This window comes from Hylaeus anthracinus, unplaced genomic scaffold (genome assembly GCF_026225885.1).
Source record: "Hylaeus anthracinus isolate JK02 unplaced genomic scaffold, UHH_iyHylAnth1.0_haploid 2, whole genome shotgun sequence".
Taxonomy (NCBI): domain Eukaryota; kingdom Metazoa; phylum Arthropoda; class Insecta; order Hymenoptera; family Colletidae; genus Hylaeus; species Hylaeus anthracinus.
The window spans coordinates 3,312,692-3,330,763 of record NW_026534838.1 but is presented as its reverse complement, the minus strand read 5'-3'; the positions used below and the strand labels follow the sequence as shown (position 1 = coordinate 3,330,763).

At 40.9% G+C, this 18,072-nt stretch overlaps 1 protein-coding gene and 1 long non-coding RNA gene across 3 annotated transcripts in view; both read right to left on the bottom strand.

Annotated features, from left to right (window-relative positions):
* The window catches only part of LOC128892840 (mucin-17-like), a 181,587-nt gene that overhangs the window by 70,677 nt on the left and 92,838 nt on the right, over positions 1-18,072 (bottom strand). The window lies entirely within an intron of this gene.
* Positions 16,730-18,072, bottom strand: part of LOC128892849 (uncharacterized) — an 8,576-nt gene continuing 7,233 nt past the window's right edge. The window contains exon 2 of the long non-coding RNA XR_008461189.1: positions 16,730-17,369. This is a non-coding gene — a long non-coding RNA (uncharacterized LOC128892849). The remainder of the gene's footprint in view (positions 17,370-18,072) is intronic.

Here is an 18,072-nt window from a genome sequence, read left to right as displayed (position 1 = left end):
ACGTGACAACAATTTTCGGCCAAACTTGAAAATCACTTTTTTCTGACATCAAAGATTATGATGCTAAAACTAAACATGGTCTATAAGGTTCTGTTTAAATTGTTCGCGTACCCACTCGTAAACTTTAATCTTCCAATTGTTCAATTATCAATTTTTCTTTTTCTCTCGCCTACTTAAGTTTCTTAAGCACGTCAGAAACATCAAACACGCGATAAAGTTAATTATATCGATACGTTCAACGAAGCTAATTTAATTTACATTTGAAATTCAAGTATTTCGCGCAAATGGAGAAACGGTCCGATAAAACAATCACCTGAGTGGACAAGCGATAATTCTCACTAGGTTCTTGCAAGAAACCGTGAATGGAGGTGCGCGAAATTAAAGCCAGGCATCGTGGCTTTTAATTAGAAGCTTAAGACCGTGTGTTAAGATCGTGTGGTTTCCTCCGTAAATTTACGGGATGTATTTACGTGTGGATGGGTCGTAGCGCGACTGTGTTCGTGTTCAGAGGCTCTCAGCCGAAGAAACTATCGGACGTCCACAGGTTTCCCTCTTAGAGAATGAACCTCAAATGAACCTCGAATGCCGTCGTATGCATAACACGATATTAACAGCAGCAGCGACGACACGTGAAAATAAATTCATCGACAACGCTGGGAAAACGCTTCGGAATTTCGCGCGTTATTAAGATCGAAAGCAGCGTAGAACGGAGAAACGATGGACGAGTACTTATATTGTCCCGATCAATGGAAGGGAAAATTGCATTCTCTACTTACGGTTGTCGCATTTTCAACGGTCAAGAGCCGCATAGATTATATCTACCGTCGGTACGGGAGCGTACCAGATGCATCGGTTACCGATACAGCATCCGATGGACAGAAGGCTGGTAAATAGAAGTGTAAACAATCGCCTACGGTGCTCGTATTTTTCAACAATACGACGGGTTTTCGAGCATCGGGATATCGTGCGTCACGCGAAAATAAATCGCCAACTTTATTGCACGGATCCCTGCTTCGTCCCGGAAAATAAATTATATTACATTTTGCTGCTGTGCGAGATATATCGCGAGATACTTTTGCACAAGGACGAGACCGCTTACAATAAAAGAAGGGAATAAATACGCGCAACTCCGTGGCAAATCATTTTAGCCGCAAATTATATAAGTTTAGGATAGATGTGTTCAGCTACTTGTTTAATATTATTTACAGATACGAAAAAAGGATTCAATCTTAATCGAAAGTATGTTCTCTTATTTTCATTTGCCACGAATGCATTAACTTTCACGGTTCAAATTTTGTATTATCTATTTCTACTGAAAACACGTAATTTTCTCTATTAAACAGAGAACAATGCGTATAAATCGTATCAAGCTATAACCTTTGCGAGTATCACATATTCCTGTATTCTGTGAAAAAGCATACTGTAATTACCCTCGCCAAACTTTCTGTACATACGAACAACAATTCAGCAAGGGGAACCATCGATCGATAGCGCTGGTTTCAGCCACGAGACGAAACTTTCAGGGAAGACCGGTCGATTTGTTGGGAGATAATTTAATTGCGTGCAGCAGCGAGCGACTTGGCCCTGGTGTTTGCGCGTAAAACTGATTTCTAAAAACACTTCGCCTCTTTGGACGTCTATTTGACTTTGATCTTCGATGCATGGACTCGGCATATCCTACGAATACATAATAAAGCGATCCGCCATCTCTTTCTCCCGCGAGTGTGTCACGGAAGTTATCGTTGCGATAAATCAACAGACATCAATCGGGTTTGTAGCACGGTGGCCCGTAATTTATCGAGCGGCGCACCTACGGGTTCTCGATATTCAAATTTCATCTCCTACCTTCAAACCAACAGCGTTTCAAACGCACCTGGCAATTTTTTTTACACCGTCAGAGTGCCTTTTGAATCGCATAATAACCTCGATACGATAACAAATTTAGCTCAAATTTCAACAGAACTATCACTCAAATTAAAAAAGAATTTTACCGAAATCGATGACTATCAGCTCGTACATTTAATTTCTCGTTTTCGAAAATTCTATTTTTACACTAGACATATTTAAACGAAGATTACATTGAATTTTTCGAATAATTTTGCAAGCCGGAATCAAAACGTAATTTCAGAAAATCACGTCCAGCCGGAGCCAGGACAGTATCAACCTGCAATTTTGCGAATCATCCGAGATTTAGCCGCTCGTAACTCTTAAATAAAAATGATGCTCGCATATGAGAAACGTGGGACAGTAAGATTGCCGTGGGGTCGCTTTATCCTTCGTTCCTAAAAATTCCCTACCGACGGATGACGCTGTAACGTTAATTCTACCTCTGCATGCGACAAGACGAAGCGTTTACATGAAACAAGAGGCGAATAGACGACTCCGTCATTGAATAAACAATAAAGCGAGCGATTTGCTATAATAGTAGAGTCCGCCTATAAAATTCATGTCTCCGCGATTCAAGGCGAAGAGTTATCGTCAGAAATCCCAAAGTAATTTTCTTCGTCGAATTCCTCCCGTCGGGGCTACCGCCTTAAAGGAGAGATACCATCGACAACGAAAGATTCCAATATTCCAACGCACGCAACGCCGTTTATAGAGCTTTTTTTGCGCAAGTCGTTCACCGAGTGCATCGTCGTGTACGCGATCTATTGTTGCGCGTACTGCGACACGTATACAGGCGCCCGACGTCGGATAGACAAGAACGAAAAATGAATGATAGAGAGCGACAGCGCGACTTGATAAATTAGAGAACGAGAGGGACGGAGCGGTGAAACGCGCGCAAGAGAAAGATGCAAAGAGGGAACGAGCGAAAGGGACAAACTGTGTCACGGAGAAGGACGGACAGTGCATAACAAATGGAGTAAGTTGGACGAAGACGTCAGGGATGAATCGCGCGATGGAGAAAAGGACGGATAGAGTCACGTGCGAGGGAAAAGGAGACGTCGAGGAGGACGAGTAGAACGAAAACGGGGAAAGTTAGTTGAACAAGGACGTAAAAAGTGAATCACGAGATGCACGCGCGAGAGAGAAAGACGTTCTGAGAGAACGAGGGGCAGTGTGTAATGGAGAAGGATGAGTAGATCACAAACGGGGAGATATCGGTAAGGGGACTTGCATGCATAAAAATAAGGACGAGTATTAGGGAGCTCCAAACAAGCACTTTTATTGCGTTTAGGACTCTTTCAGCTTCGAATCAGATTTGGAGAAGCTACAAGTACGGCAAACTTACCGACTTAAGTAGATTAACGAATACGATTAGAAATTAAGAATTAGAAGACGATGATTGAACGGATACGAAAGTAATTATCAAATAAAATAACACGTTGATCAAATTTCAACTAATGTTATTTCGTAAATGCCCAATTGGTTTGCGCTATGAATTAGAGAAGGGTGCTCAAATTGCATGGGGACGCAGGTTATTTTAATGGAGTCCATGCATACGGAGAAAAGCTAGCGCAAATAGAGAAGATAGGAAAATAAACAGGTGCGAGGGACGGATATGGCAAAACACGTAGGCCAGAGAGAGACAGATAGCGACGCGGGTGAAACAGTGAAAGGGACAAGAGATCAAAAGAGTAAAGAAGACAAATAGACGCGAATCCTGAACAAAGAGACGATCAAGGGGGTGAAAAAGATGGAGAAGCAGAGAGCAACACTCGACCTGTTCACCGTGTGTGTGTGTGTGTGTGTGCGCGCGCGCCAGCTATGAGGTACTAAACCTGTTTAACTGTGTGAACGATAATTGGCACATGAATCATGCATTCGGTTGTAGCGTGTCACTCGGTATACGTTCCACTCAGCCAACTTTTCGAGTACACGCATGCACGCAGCGCGTCGTTGATGTGCATACAATGCAAAATAATGATCGTAAATGCGAATCAAGCCGCGCGCTATTTACATTTTTTACGCTAATAGCGTAAACTGTAAAACTTTCGAGACAAATTTGTCTAGGTACACTTGCGTCGAACGCTTCTTTTCTTGATTTTAATAATTGGGTGAAAAACGGAAGGAACACCGAAACACCAAAGTAACGCGATAATTACGAGACTAATTGCCAGCGCTAGAACTACTATCAACTATCACAGACTGTTTCCATGGTTATTAGGTGTATGCATATCTATAATAATTATTATTATTTGTCCGTAATTACTGGGCTGACCTGAATGCTTCTAGTTATATCGATTCATTATAAATTTCGAGCACAATTTCGAGCACAATTTCGAAACAACGTTGAAGAAACATCGCTGTGGTATGTAACAGATCAAAGGCTCGTGTACCGGGCGATTCTTTTTGTGCGTTGGTCGCGCAGGGAAAAGAACTTATTCCGTTGATTTATTTAAGATAATTGGTGGATAGAATCCGAAGAAAAACCGCGTGCAACGACGCGTCGTTGATACATCTGATTGAATAACATCCGCGATCGAATTCAGATCACGTAGACCAGAGGAAGGATACACATACGCGGTGAGTAACAATGAGATATAGATTTCAATGGTGCCTTAACGATCTGCATCGTCGTGCGCAAACCTGTTTATTGAGTTAACCGTAGGCATTGGGAATATCGACGATGCTATCTCGTGCGTTCCCGCGGACATCGAGAGACGAGATTTCCAGCTGTCATTAAAGATCTTCCTGTCTTTTGCGTGCCCTACCCATTAAGCCTGTACTTTGTATGCTGATCTCAATTCGCAGCAGTCAATTCCCCGTGCACTTAACATTTTTCACGTCTCGTAAAGCGTTATACAGGAGGTTCCAAAATTATTGGCACGGACAGGAAGCGAGGAGACGCGATGGATAAAAATGAGCAATAAAGACGCAATATTATGCTCCCGACTGAGTCAATGCTAGAGGTGTTGCTATTGCTCGGATTTACGGATATTCGAGTTCTCGAAGTATTATACTTGAGTGCGAATCAACTCAAGAACGTGTTCGCGGCTAGAAAACCATTGGACTATTATTTTGCAGGATTATTATTTGTTTCATCGACCGTTCGAGCGAATTTGTTTTGCAACGGGGCCCGATGCGACGTGCACGTACGCACGTCAAACACAGAGATAGACGCCAGCCAGTGAATCGCTTTTACAACCACGCCACGCTTTGTCCTTCCGCTCTCCGATGAATGTGTCATTTACTGGAAACGCGCGGGATGAGCGATAACCGATCGGATAGGATGGTTTGGTGCGGGCCGATTCCATTTTGGCTCATCATCATCGCGGCACCAAAGATCTATTCGCTTCTTTGCAAAGAAAGGAATATGTTCGAAATCGAAGAAAAATGGATCAAAGAATTTTATTAATAAAATAAATTCTTGCTACCACAGAAGAACGAAATAAATCAATCTTTCCCACAGCCCGTGTTAAACGAAATCAAACTACGCGACAGTAAGCGAAAAGTGCTTAAGCCGCGAATCGAACCGGGAAACTAGCGCATTAATCCTCCCAACAGCCACTTCGCTCGCATAACAAACTGCGAGCTATTCCTGATACCGAAACTCCGTTCAATCGTCGCGAAACATATGGAGAATCGCGGGCGGCGCATCAACGAAATTACTTTTTACGATTCGTTAGAGGGCCGAGGCTCTCTCGCGCGCGTCCCCCCTATTGATTGGTTATCGGAATAATGGCCGACCAGTGTTGGTAATTCGCGGTCGTAGTGTTGGTAATTCAGCAGTATCAACGTATCGGCGAAACCGCGATGAAACAGGATCATGAAAGTGTCGTTAATACCGCGTAAATTCTCTGTAACGTTTTTACAACGATGAAAATCTCGAGAAACTTCCTGATTCTTTTTCCCTCCAACGATATCGATAACGACAATGTCACACAGGCCACGGACGCGAACGTCGAACGAATAGTTTTGCAATTTTATGGACACCATAAATCGAGCTTTTTGCTCCAACGAATATATATTCTCTATCCTATATACGACAACAGGACTAAAATTTATAGCGCTACTTTACTTAGCGTAAACAACTAAATTATTCTCCTAATTGGTCCCCGTTCAACAAATTTTTGTTCTTGTTCTTTCTTTCCCTTACTTATTTTTCCATATCCGTGTTTTTCGAGATTCGAAGAAGCAAACATTTGAAACAACGTAAATAACGAGTTATATTAGTCAGCATCAAAACAAGCAACTATTTATTACTACGTTTCGACTGTTGGCTTTGAGTCATCTTTGAAACCTATAAATATTCAATGTAAATTTAAATTCACTACGTTGGTTATATAAAATGGTACTTACGACGATATTTTTCCAGACGAACGGCAAAAACCGAATTCAATTGAAAATTTGTAAATAATGTCAGAAACATGGTTGATTATTTAAGTTGAAATTATTCAATTGATCCAAGTGCTAAGTAGACGACCAATGCAGATTGGTAGCCATACATTTTTGCTAATTATTATTATTCTAACAAATTACGAGAGTGCTTTTCAATCACAGTAATCGTATAAGAATAACAATATCGAAGAGACACGAGATTAATTTCTACACCTGACATATCAGGGAATAAATTATATTACAGTCGACAAGAGTACGAACTTTTGATCTCTGCACAATTTTTAAATGTGCAAGAGTAAATTCCAATGGCGTTTAATCAGCATTCGTGGAATAATGTAATAATGACGAATCCCAGCCAGTAATAACACGAAGATACTTCTCCCCTACGCGACGCGTCTATATTTTTGTCAAGCTGACACTGCTGAACCGGCTTAATTTCAGTTCACCGTGACACTGTATGCATATATTCATGCGCGCGCTCGCATTCGCACCACATTCCACATTGACCGTTCAACGTGGTCAATTGTTTGCCAGTCGGACGCCAAGCGCCATCTGGCGTCGCGCAGTCGAGGCACGTGACCGCCGTCTGAGAAACTTTTGTCCAGAGGCTGGCACAATATTTGTGTTCCACGCAACAACACGGTTCGAGCCCCTTTCAATTTGTCACGACTTGTCAAATTTTTTCCTTTACATCGCCGCCAGAGAGATCCGATTCGAGAGACCGCGAATACACCAACTGCCGAAACGCAAAGGGATTACTGGACCAAAAGGGCGGTTGGTGGAGGGGGGTATTAATCTGTGCAGATCTGGGGTTAAATGAATTTTTTGAAATAATAAAATCAACCGCGATTGATCTCTGTTCAAAGGTTTTGCGAAAAGCAACGAACAATATTGACAAACGATAAGCTACAAAAAGTGCAGTCGGTTCGACCAAAAATTTCAAACTGGACGTGCAATATTTTTGTTGTATCTGTAAACGTTGTCGAATGATCCTTTGTAATTTAAGTACGTTCAAAAAATGATACCTTCGAAGCGAAATAAATACTATGTTTCTCACGCGTTATCTTTTTAAAATTCAATTACATTTCGATTTACATTTTCGAGGCCCAAATAAGAAGGTTAAAAGTGCAAAGAATCGGGCAGCGATGTTTCTCTACCGAGTTGAACTTTTAATTAACGTCGAATAATTGTAACGACCCGTGAAACTATGTAACGTTTGATGATCGATTTCCAGCTACCGAGAAAATGATCGACTCGACGAACGAGTCACCATTTCTACTGTCCCTTTTCAACGGTGATCTAACCTCTGCAGCGTCGGCTCTAGGAAAATTAGCTACCATCCCTTTCTAAGGATGCATTCCCTGTTTTCAGGATAATATTCGGATCGCTTAAAAATTTCGTTTACGTAAACTATCGAGCATACGAGGTAACACGTTTACGTAGTTACGCGTGAGAAACGTAATATTTATTTCGCTTCGAAAGTATCATTTTTTGAACGTACTTAAATTACAAAGAATCATTCGACAACGTTTACAGATACAACAAAAATATTGCACTTCCAGTTTGAAATCGTTGCACTTTTTGTAGCTTATCGTTTGTCAATATTGTTCGTTGCTTTTCGCAAAACCTTTGAACAGAGATCAATCGCGGTTGATTTTATTATTTCAAAAAATTCATTTAACCCCAGATCTGCACAGATTAATACCCCCCTCCACCAACCGCCCTTTTGGTCCAGTAATCCCTTTGCGTTTCGGCAGTTGGTGTATTCGCGGTCTCTCGAATCGGATCTCTGGCGGCGATGTAAAGGAAAAAATTTGACAAGTTACTCATACGTCCTTTCGTTGAATTTTATTTTTTAGTTCGTTGTTCATGGACCTTTGAAATCCTCTACATAATTCTAACGAACGAACCCAAAAAATAGTAAAATCAACAGTTGATACAATTCGGCGTAGAGGGCCACTTGAAGGAGTGTCATCATCGTTCTGGGACTGCAACCCCTAAAAAATACCTCTACGAGGTTAAGCCAACTGGGTGCTAATAACTCTCGCTACTGTTACCACCTTTACCACTTTTTATTCCGCTCGACTCTTTTTACCAATTCTCCATTGACTGCGGTTCCCCCCGCGGTGTTTTTCTCCTCCTTTTTTTACAGGTTGTCCGCAGCACGCAAAGATTAGCGCTCCGGCGCAAAAGGACGAGTGCACGCGTGTATGCACGCACGTATTGTAGCTTCGCGGGGAAGGTAAAGAGAGCAAATAAAAAATGGCGCGCGCACAAGCGAGACGGAAACGAGGAGAAGGACAAGGACGCAATCTGTTGCCGGCAATGAAATATATCCGTGTCGAAAAAACGACGGAGGAGGGGGAGAAGCAGAAGGAGCGAAATGCCCGAGAATGTATAGAAGCATGCGCGACTAAAAAAGCCCAAAAAAAAAAAGAAAGAAAGGCCAGTCGATAAAAAAGAAGAAGAAAAAAGGCGTAACCTGCAGAGATTAGCAAGACCCGAGGCAGTCAGAGGAATTAACCCATTACGAAAAGGAGGGTAATTGAAAAATATACGCTTTCGCGCTAATTGTGTTACTCGTTACAGCTGAAAGCGGAGATATGACGACGTTCGGTTCGTTCCTGTTTCGTGTGCTATCGTTTGGGATGCAATTTTGGACACTGTTGTCTAGCTAATACTCGTGAAAATCTCCAGATGGTTAAAAGTTTGTCTCAAGACATTTGAAAACTACCTAATCTACTCTATTCTTCTAATCAGACTATATTCACGAATCAATCATTCAGGATTCATTCAGAATTCATTCAGAATTAATAAATTCAGTTTTTTAGCAAAAAGCTCTGTTACCGATAAATAGGTGACGTGGTATATTTAACAAACTAAGCATAGGGCAACCACTCGAAACAGACGACGATCGATTAACACGTCTTTGGTATCCGTTAATGGGCCGCGTCCATGAATAACATTACTTTTTTTTTTTTTTTCTCTCATCGTTAACGCGCGAGATCCACGCCACCCGATTAACTGTAATTCACTGTAATTTTCGAGTAACAGTTTTGCGCACGCGTGTCCCCGCAATGCTTGATTTCCTGCCGCCGAGGGAATACGGACACGATTGCGAACTGTAAATAGATACGTGGTAAAAGTAATAACTGTGTGACACTACAGCATTTACCATCATCAAAGCGTTTGGCCTCGATAAGAGCCGGGGCTACGAGCTTGAAATATTCAACACGTTGGCTGTCAGGATAAAACTCGTGAAAATCTGTACAAATTAAAAACTTTTATCTCCAATTGTCTATTTAAGAAGTCTGTCTAAATGAAATAACTGGTTTGATGTTCGAAAATAAATGTTTCGATACAAACATATGGACGAATAAACTTTACACATGCACGTAATTGTAATGAAAAATTTATATATGGAATCATCAAACTTATCATTTGATCGATCTCTTGGTGATTGAATATTAAATGGATTCTTTATTTGCTTCGAATGAATACACACAAGCCAAAACAATTTTTATTTTATACTATATATTTTTTAATTTATCAAAAGAAAGCAAACATGCAGAATATCCTCCACGAGGTAAAGACAAATTTTATTTAACAGACATAAAGAATACGAATATCTGTTCGACTGTATTTACCGACCGTTTTATTGCTTCATGTTTATTCCTTTATTCGACAAAGTACGAACAAACTCGTTAAAGTATTTTTCAATGTAGAACGAGAGACCTTGGATATTTATCCGTATTCGTGTAGCATTTTGAATCGAAACGAGTTAATTTTTTCGTCTCGTGGCATCTTTGGCCGCGCGTTACGTAAATTCCAATAAGCCAGATATCGTTTCCATCGGTCGCATTTCCATAGCGCACGGATCCGAGGGAAACAAGCAATACCCGTTATTATTTGCTGCGAATGTTCCTTCTTCAATTACACGAACGCTGGGCGGACGTGGAATAGCAGGAATAGTTCGGTTTGGATGCTCGGTTATTTCGAATTTCGACAGATTATAGTTATCGAGCAACTTTATCGACCGGACGTATTTATACGTGGTTACTATTCATCACCGCGTTGCACGCGTGTTCGCGCATAATTCCGAATACTGCAGATGCATTTAGAGCGAACCGATTTCATCGAAACATTTATTCGCCTGCGTTGAATCGGAGGTCGCTTTAATATGCCATTACGAAATGCAAAGACGAGATAATTTACTCTTACTTACTTGGGACTTGCAACGGTATAAAAAAAAAAAAAAAAAAAAAATTGACGAGAAACGCGCGGTTTTTATTCGACGCTGCCAACGAAGGAATAATTTTTCAGACTTGCGGTAATCTACCAAGGACTTGCCGTGGCGGAATGTCTAAAAGCGCCTATCGATGGAATTACGATACGTCGAAACGTGCTGTATTCCATGCAATATACATTACGTATTAGTCGACTCCTTTTTAGACGTGGAAACATAAGTGTTTTCAGTTGTGAGATAAGGTAACAAATTTAAGGATATTACGCTTTCTTTTTTACCCGTAATCGTTTCTCAAACGTCAGAACACCTGGGCGTTATCATTCGAGCGTTCTTGCATCGTGTAATTCATAATGTCGCACGCGAACAAGTAACGCTCGAATCGCGTTTACTGAACAGAAATAGCAAGATTGCAAGTCCGACAAATGTTTATTTTACTTCCTGTTACGAGTTCCTAAAAATTGTTGACTCCCTTCGTTTCGGTATCTCAAGTGTTCGATAATTACAGGAAACAATCGTGTGCTTTGTTCGTCGTCGTATCCCTTCTAAACAAAGAGAGCAAACCTTTTTTTAACGCAATAAGAGCGTGATATCGCCACCGCGGATTAACGCAACGCGGAATTTCGCTATCCCGGATAATTGCTTCTCTCTCTCCCTCTCCCCCTCTCTCCCTCTCTCTCTCCCTCTCCCCCCCTCTCTCTCTCCCTCTCGCTCTCGCTCTCGCTCTCGCTCTCGCTCTCGCTCTCTCTCTCTCTCTCTCTCTCTCTCTCTCTCTCTCTCTCTCTCTCTATTCTTTTTTTCAATCGGCCCGCCGCCAGCAAAAGGATTTATTCCCCCCTTACCGACGTCCACTAGGGAACAATGAAATCCGACGAGTTTACCAGTCCGCGCTCTTATCACGACAACCGAATTTTATCTCTGAAACGCAGTCCCGCATCATTAAATTGATCGCGAATCGCGACACCGTGATTCGATTTGCTTTCAACCAAGCCACGGGTTCAACGAATCAATTCTGATAATTAAACGTTACGATTGGCACTTTCCGTAAACCGTAAATAGTAAACCAAAAGCATTCAACGCGTCGTCTTGCGAAAAATTTCTTGTGAGACTTGTAAACATTTCTATGCCGTGAAAATTTGGCTTCGAGAGCATCGAGATTTAATAATTTAACATTTGTCGTAGCGTTTAATTTTGTTGATCTCGCCATATTCACGAATCCTGTCCATATTTATTTTTATTCTAGCCGTACTTCCGAAATTAATTACTTTAGCTTCTTAACGAAAAGTGCTATCATCCATTCCTGTGGATAAATTCTTGTGAAAGAAGTCAAGACGACTGGGAATGGAAATTTGTTGAAAAACCTTTAGAAATTCTCGACGCGAGGTGACGCAATTGCAGTTTGCCTTATCGGACCTCTGTTGACACACTAATGCCGAGGTGTCAACCTGAAGATCTCTCAGTGAGCACGAGCTTCGTTGCATGCAACAGCGCTCACTTTACATTTGAATACAAGTAACGATCGCTTGCATTCAATGACTCTTTGTCTAAATTAATCGACGGCCGTACAGGGCAACTTTACCAGTGATGTTACGAGCGAATTAACGGGACTTGCGATTCCAAAGAAAATCGTAACGATGCTATTATTCGACGTAAGATTTAAATTCACGCGTTGCGGTATAAATATTGGTGGAATAATAGCTGACCTTGTAATTTTAATAAGCTCTTGCGTAAATTAACCTACGATTCTTGAGACCTTTAGAGGCTCGTATACTTTTCAGCGTGATGATAGTAACGTTCTTTATAAAAAACATTAAACTTTAAATAACATGCGATATCGGAACCAGAAAAATGAAATCAGAACAAACTAGAAGAGAAGAAACTTAGAAAACAATTACAGTGCAAAGTGTTAAATAATCTGTAGATCGAGCACACCGGAGTGGCATGATCTATATATATATACAAGAGGTGAGAGTAATTTAATGGTATCCAATTTAAATCTATTAGCAACAAGCCGGAGCGGCAGAACTACTGGTATTAATAAATACATCGCTCGCTGTGTATGCCCTTGACACGATACGGTTTTCTCTCCGTTCCTCGGCACACAAAGCAACCTGCTAATTGCAAATAAATCATACGCTACGAAAAGTGAATTACCGTCGGTCGTAAATCTGCAATTTTATCTAGAACCAAATAGGAAAACACTCGATTGGTAATTGCACTCCACGCTATGTATCACGCTTTTTATTCCTTGGAGAATAGCGTAGAGTTAATCTCGTAACAGATTCACTTCAAGATTTACGATGAATCCGCGACGATGGCTTACGCGAGAAAGGCATCAATTCCCAATGATTGTTTTACCATTTCTATCTTCAAAGGAAGATTATATTCTATCAAATTTGTTACCGTTGGAAACTTCTGGTAAATCGTTGAAAGTCTCAACAATTCTTCCTGCATAGGAAGATAAAGGTCAAAGTCTCGTTTATTCGTTTACCATTGCAAGTCCTAAGTAAACTGTCGCAGGTACTAAGAATTACTTCTCCATTGACTTTGATCAAGGCTGGGATTTACACGGTACGAGAAAGCGCGAGAAATGTTAATCGGATGGAGAAAAAAAACTCAGCCAGGAACGAAATGAGAAACGATAATGAATCACAAATGATGAAAACTCCGATATCGGAATCCCCATTGTACCCGCACGCCTTTCATGCAGTCCTTTTTCCTCTCAATTCCCGCCCTTGTTTCCGTCTTTGGCTCCATCTTCAGCCGCCCTGGCGTTTCTCTAGTTGTGCCCTTGGCAGTTTCTTTGCGCCTCGCAGTTCCTTTCATCGGGTTTTCCCGCTTCCGTTCCTGTTTCATTTTCCTCTTGTCCGTTAGGTTCCTGAGGTTTCTCGAGCACTCTTTCTCGGCTCTTTTGTAATTTCACATGGTAAATAAGTAAGTAGCTCGAACAATGTAAACGCGTAGGGGACCGGAGGCTTGTCGCTTCTTCTCGATTACATCCTGTCGCGGTGTTTCAAACGGTTTCAGTCGTTAAAGTCCCGTCGGATGGAGCTATTAATTAGCGGGTGCCTCCGAACTGCAGCGGCAGACCGACGATCTTCGGAAGTAAACGTGAAAAAGAAATCACGCGTGTCGATGTGTGCGTTCTTCCAGAAACAGGTGAAATTTTTTGTTGGAATAGAATAGCAATTTCCTTGCTGCGTAATTGATTCGATGAATTCTTCTACCATTGCAAGTCTCTGGTAAATCGTTGCAAGTCTCAAAAATTCGTCCCGTATCGCAAGCCTTGGAGAAATCGATACAAGCCTCGCTTGTTCTTTTATCATTGCAAGTCCCTGGTAAATCGACGAGTCAACTACTTGTTCCAATTTTTATTTCTTCTATCTATCCATCGGTAGTTTCCAAATCTTAGGCAACCATATTTCGATGCGGCGAAATTATGTCGAATAGAATCCACTCCCAAGCATAACTCCCGCGGATAATTAGCATGTTTACGAGCGTGGAAACAGATATCTCGTCTACGGTTACCTTTACGCCTCGTTTCAGGCCGCGCGTACAAATGGACACGCATTATGTGCCGATGACGCGCCGTGCGCGCGTGTATTAACGTCGCGGGTTCTCTGTGCAACGATAACCGCGTGAACGGAGACACGATAAATCACTGTCCGCCGGCATCGAAGATTTTTCCACTTCCCGTCGACTCGCGAATCGCCGCGTTTCCAGGTGCATTATGCCAGTTGCTGACCGACCGTGTGTTATTTTGATCGTCGTAATAAATACTCGATTATCTAATCAACGCCATTGTCCACTCGCGGCTCTCGTATTTCTCTGTTTGCAACGATACAACTGTTTCGCGTACCGCGGTAAATAGACGATCGTTACCGTCGTTTCCCCCGTGAAAAATTTTACAACGCTGCAGAAACGCGGCCGACGATTCGTTGATAATAGAAGAATATACCGCGTAACGATGTCTTGTTAAAGAAGAGAATAAATCTCATTTTTAGTTAGTCTTAGGATTTGTTAACAGAACCTTGGAACGATGAACGAATTTCGGGGACTTGCAGTGGTAAAATAATTCGGGATATTTGTGCAAGCTTGGGATCGCGGAAAGAATTTTTGAGACTTGCAGTCATTTGCTAGGGACTTGTCACTGTGTAAGATGCAAGAATGGTATTCGTAATGGAACAACGAAATAGTCTACGTAACCGGCATATTTCTAATTATTATCGATTGGCATCGTTGATTAAAACTTTTTGCAATACCGTTTTCGGTTTCACCGAATATTTCTCCATTTATAAAATCGCGGGATGGTATTAAATAAAAAAAAAAAAAAAAAAAAAACCGAGAGGTAAATCACTCATGAAACGAAGCACGGTCGGACAGCCGCGTTAATTGTTTCTCTAATTATTCGTAACCGCTCGGTTTCTAAAATTGCAATCCAATCGACTATAAATTATCGCGCACACAACTATCCCTCCTTGTTTGTGACAGTTAATTTCCTGTTTTATTGGCGCATCGATCGGTGATTAAATTTCAGCCAACAACGTCGGGCACTTTTATGCGACGCAAGCTCTGGCTTCCTGCTTTCGTTAAATTCGAGCCATTTTATTACCGTAAATTCGCTAATCCTTTGTTTAATAACGCTACGGTTGAGAAACACAACAAATTATATCATTTAACTGGATATTTAATTCATGAAAGCTCCGGTGCTTTTGTCCTTTTTATTCTCATTTTATCCCGTATTTAATTCGCTATTATTATGGTACTATGATGACTGTTATTGTATAAATAATAAAATATACAAAATATAAATAATACCATTTATTAGAATTAAGTGAAAATATATCCGGTTTCAAGAATGGGGTAGATTAAATTTGAACAAGAGTGGAACGGGTATAAAATTTTTTTTAACGAACTCTCGTGACATCTAAGAAGAGAAAAAGGCTCGTATCGTACTCTGCGTCAACGTATAGCAAGAAAAACCGTCCCCCCAGCCCCGTACAAGCAAAGTAATTTGAATATAAAAGGGTTAAGTGTCCCATTGAACGTGCAGCGAATAATAAGTCCACTCGCTGGGACCCGAATATTTTCGCGAAACGAGATTACACTTTCAAGTATCGGAACCGTCGTACATTAAATTAATACTTTTTCCATTACCAAGAACCATTCGTACATCCATTATTCGATAATGTCATTCATAAATTAAATAGTATCGATATTCGAAAGCTCGATACATTTTCACTTAACTTCGATAAATAGTATTATTTATATTTCATAGAATCACGGTCCTCAAAGTATCTATAATAATAGCGAATTAAATACGGGATGAAATTATAATAAAAAGAACAAAATCAGCGAACGGAATATCTTTCGCCAAGACTATTCCGGCTTTACGCGAATTACGTTTCCTTTTTAAAATTGAGATATAAGAGATAATAAAAATCGGAAAGAATCGGAAATTCCCTTCGAAGGAATTTACAAGGAGAATCCGGCGAAAAAGGGACGTTTGGATTTACGGAAGAAAACTTTCCGGTTGAACGGTGTAACAGCCTTAGGAGCAGGGAACAATGGATATCGTCAGCGGTGATCCGATTTTGATACTCCGCGAAGGTTAAACTTCGGGGCCTCGCGATGAAATCGTTTCCCTTTTCCGCTATTGGCGTATCCAGTTCGATGACGATTTAATAAATTCTTTATGCGGCGTTACGGAGTCGAGCGATCGGCCACCGAGAGAAAGTCCCCAAGCGTAATCGAATCAGAATTTTATGACGCATCGCCCGTTCAATTGTGGCACGTATTGTGTATTCCGTGGTACGTTAAGTAATAAACACGAACGAATCGCTTGTCGCGCGGACCGATCGTCAAATAACGAGCGTTTAAAGCCAATAAAACTTCCAACGCGAGTTCTTTTTGACTTACGAAGAAATTATGTAACGAAATATTGATAAACATTGATAACGAGGGACACGTATCATTGGCCGTTTATCTCTTCGCCGAGTAATCCTATAAAACGATACCATTCTAAAATATACAGTGAGTCACAGAACTATTCGGTCAGTCGAAAATGTAAGAAAAACGAATGAAACAAGGATTTTCTCCAAAGAAAAATAATAAATTTCGGAACTTTTACACTCTTTACTGACTGATTAGTTTATTTATTTTTATTCATTATTTATTCATTATTTATTCCTTCCATTTTCTTCCGACGGAGTAATTTTGTGAGTCATTGTAAAAAATCAAATCGTGTCTCTAGTTCGTAATTTCTATTTTCAGAGCCGGAACGTTTCACGTGGAAGAAACAGGATTTCGTGTTACCGTCTTTGCTCCTTTTTGAAGAAGCTGAGGGAACCGAATCGCCCGAGTGTTTTATTACGCCGGATTTATTATTATTCGAGAACACGACCTTATTTCCGAGATGAATTCTATCTGTTCACCGTGTTCACTGAAATTTTTAACGCGACAATGAGTTAGGTTCCTCGACTTATCGAGCTTATGTAAAGTTGCCTGACCCATTTCGAGAACGGAGGGGAAACTAGAGAGATGTATCTTTTTGATACATCGAATTCACGTGTTGGCGAGAATTTAATCGTGTCTCGGCCATTGTTCTGTAACGAATCTGAGCGATGAAACTTTTTAATCGAAGGAAAGACGATTGTGTTAGATAAAAAAAAAAAAGAGAGAGAGAGGAGAAGAGGAGGAGAAATCTAATTCGTTTCCCTCCTTTCTCGTAAAATTCGATTTGCATACCCTTAGAATGCGTCTGTTTTACAGAAATGTCACCCATCGACGACTGCGATCGAGAGACGTCCGCCTGGGGCACTCTTGAACAAGAAACTCTACGAACCTGAAACAGAAAGAAAGGAAACTCGATTAATGGGACTTTTAACGAACAGAACCGATACATTTTTAAAGAAAACCTCGAAATCTAGCAAAACATCGGTTGAGATCCACTGTACGAGACATTGAATGTCTCTTGAGGGACGCCAAGTCCCAAACGACGCCAGAAAGAACGTGTCTCCATCGGTAAAAAGATTCAGCGTTCTTTGTAATGCTGTTTCTTGTTCTCCTTTGCTTCGAGTCTTGTTTGGTTACATTAAAAGAGTGAGCGAATATATTTTATTGCGGGGGAGTGGTTTCCGCGGCAAAAACGCTTCGAGGATATCGATCTGGCGAGCTGCTGCTCAAGGTAGTTCATTACGGAGTCCGGATTTAATTTTTAGAATACCGTCTCGCCGCGAGTTTCAATATTAAACAATCCCTGTTATTTTCTTTCGTTTGCTCGACACGGATACCCTTGGACGATCGATCGATCGGACGGAGAGTTTAATAATTCTTTCATATTCCTGTATCTTTAGATATTGTAATTCCGAAAATAGCTAAAGACGAATTTAAATAACAGAGAGATAAACCTAACCTAAGTAAACTGCTGCAAGTCTCGAAAATTCTTTCTGTAATATTAATCCTGTACAAAGAGCTACAGATATCGCTAATTCTTTTCTCATTGCAAGTCCTTAGTAAACTGCAGCAAGTCTCAACAATTCTTTCTG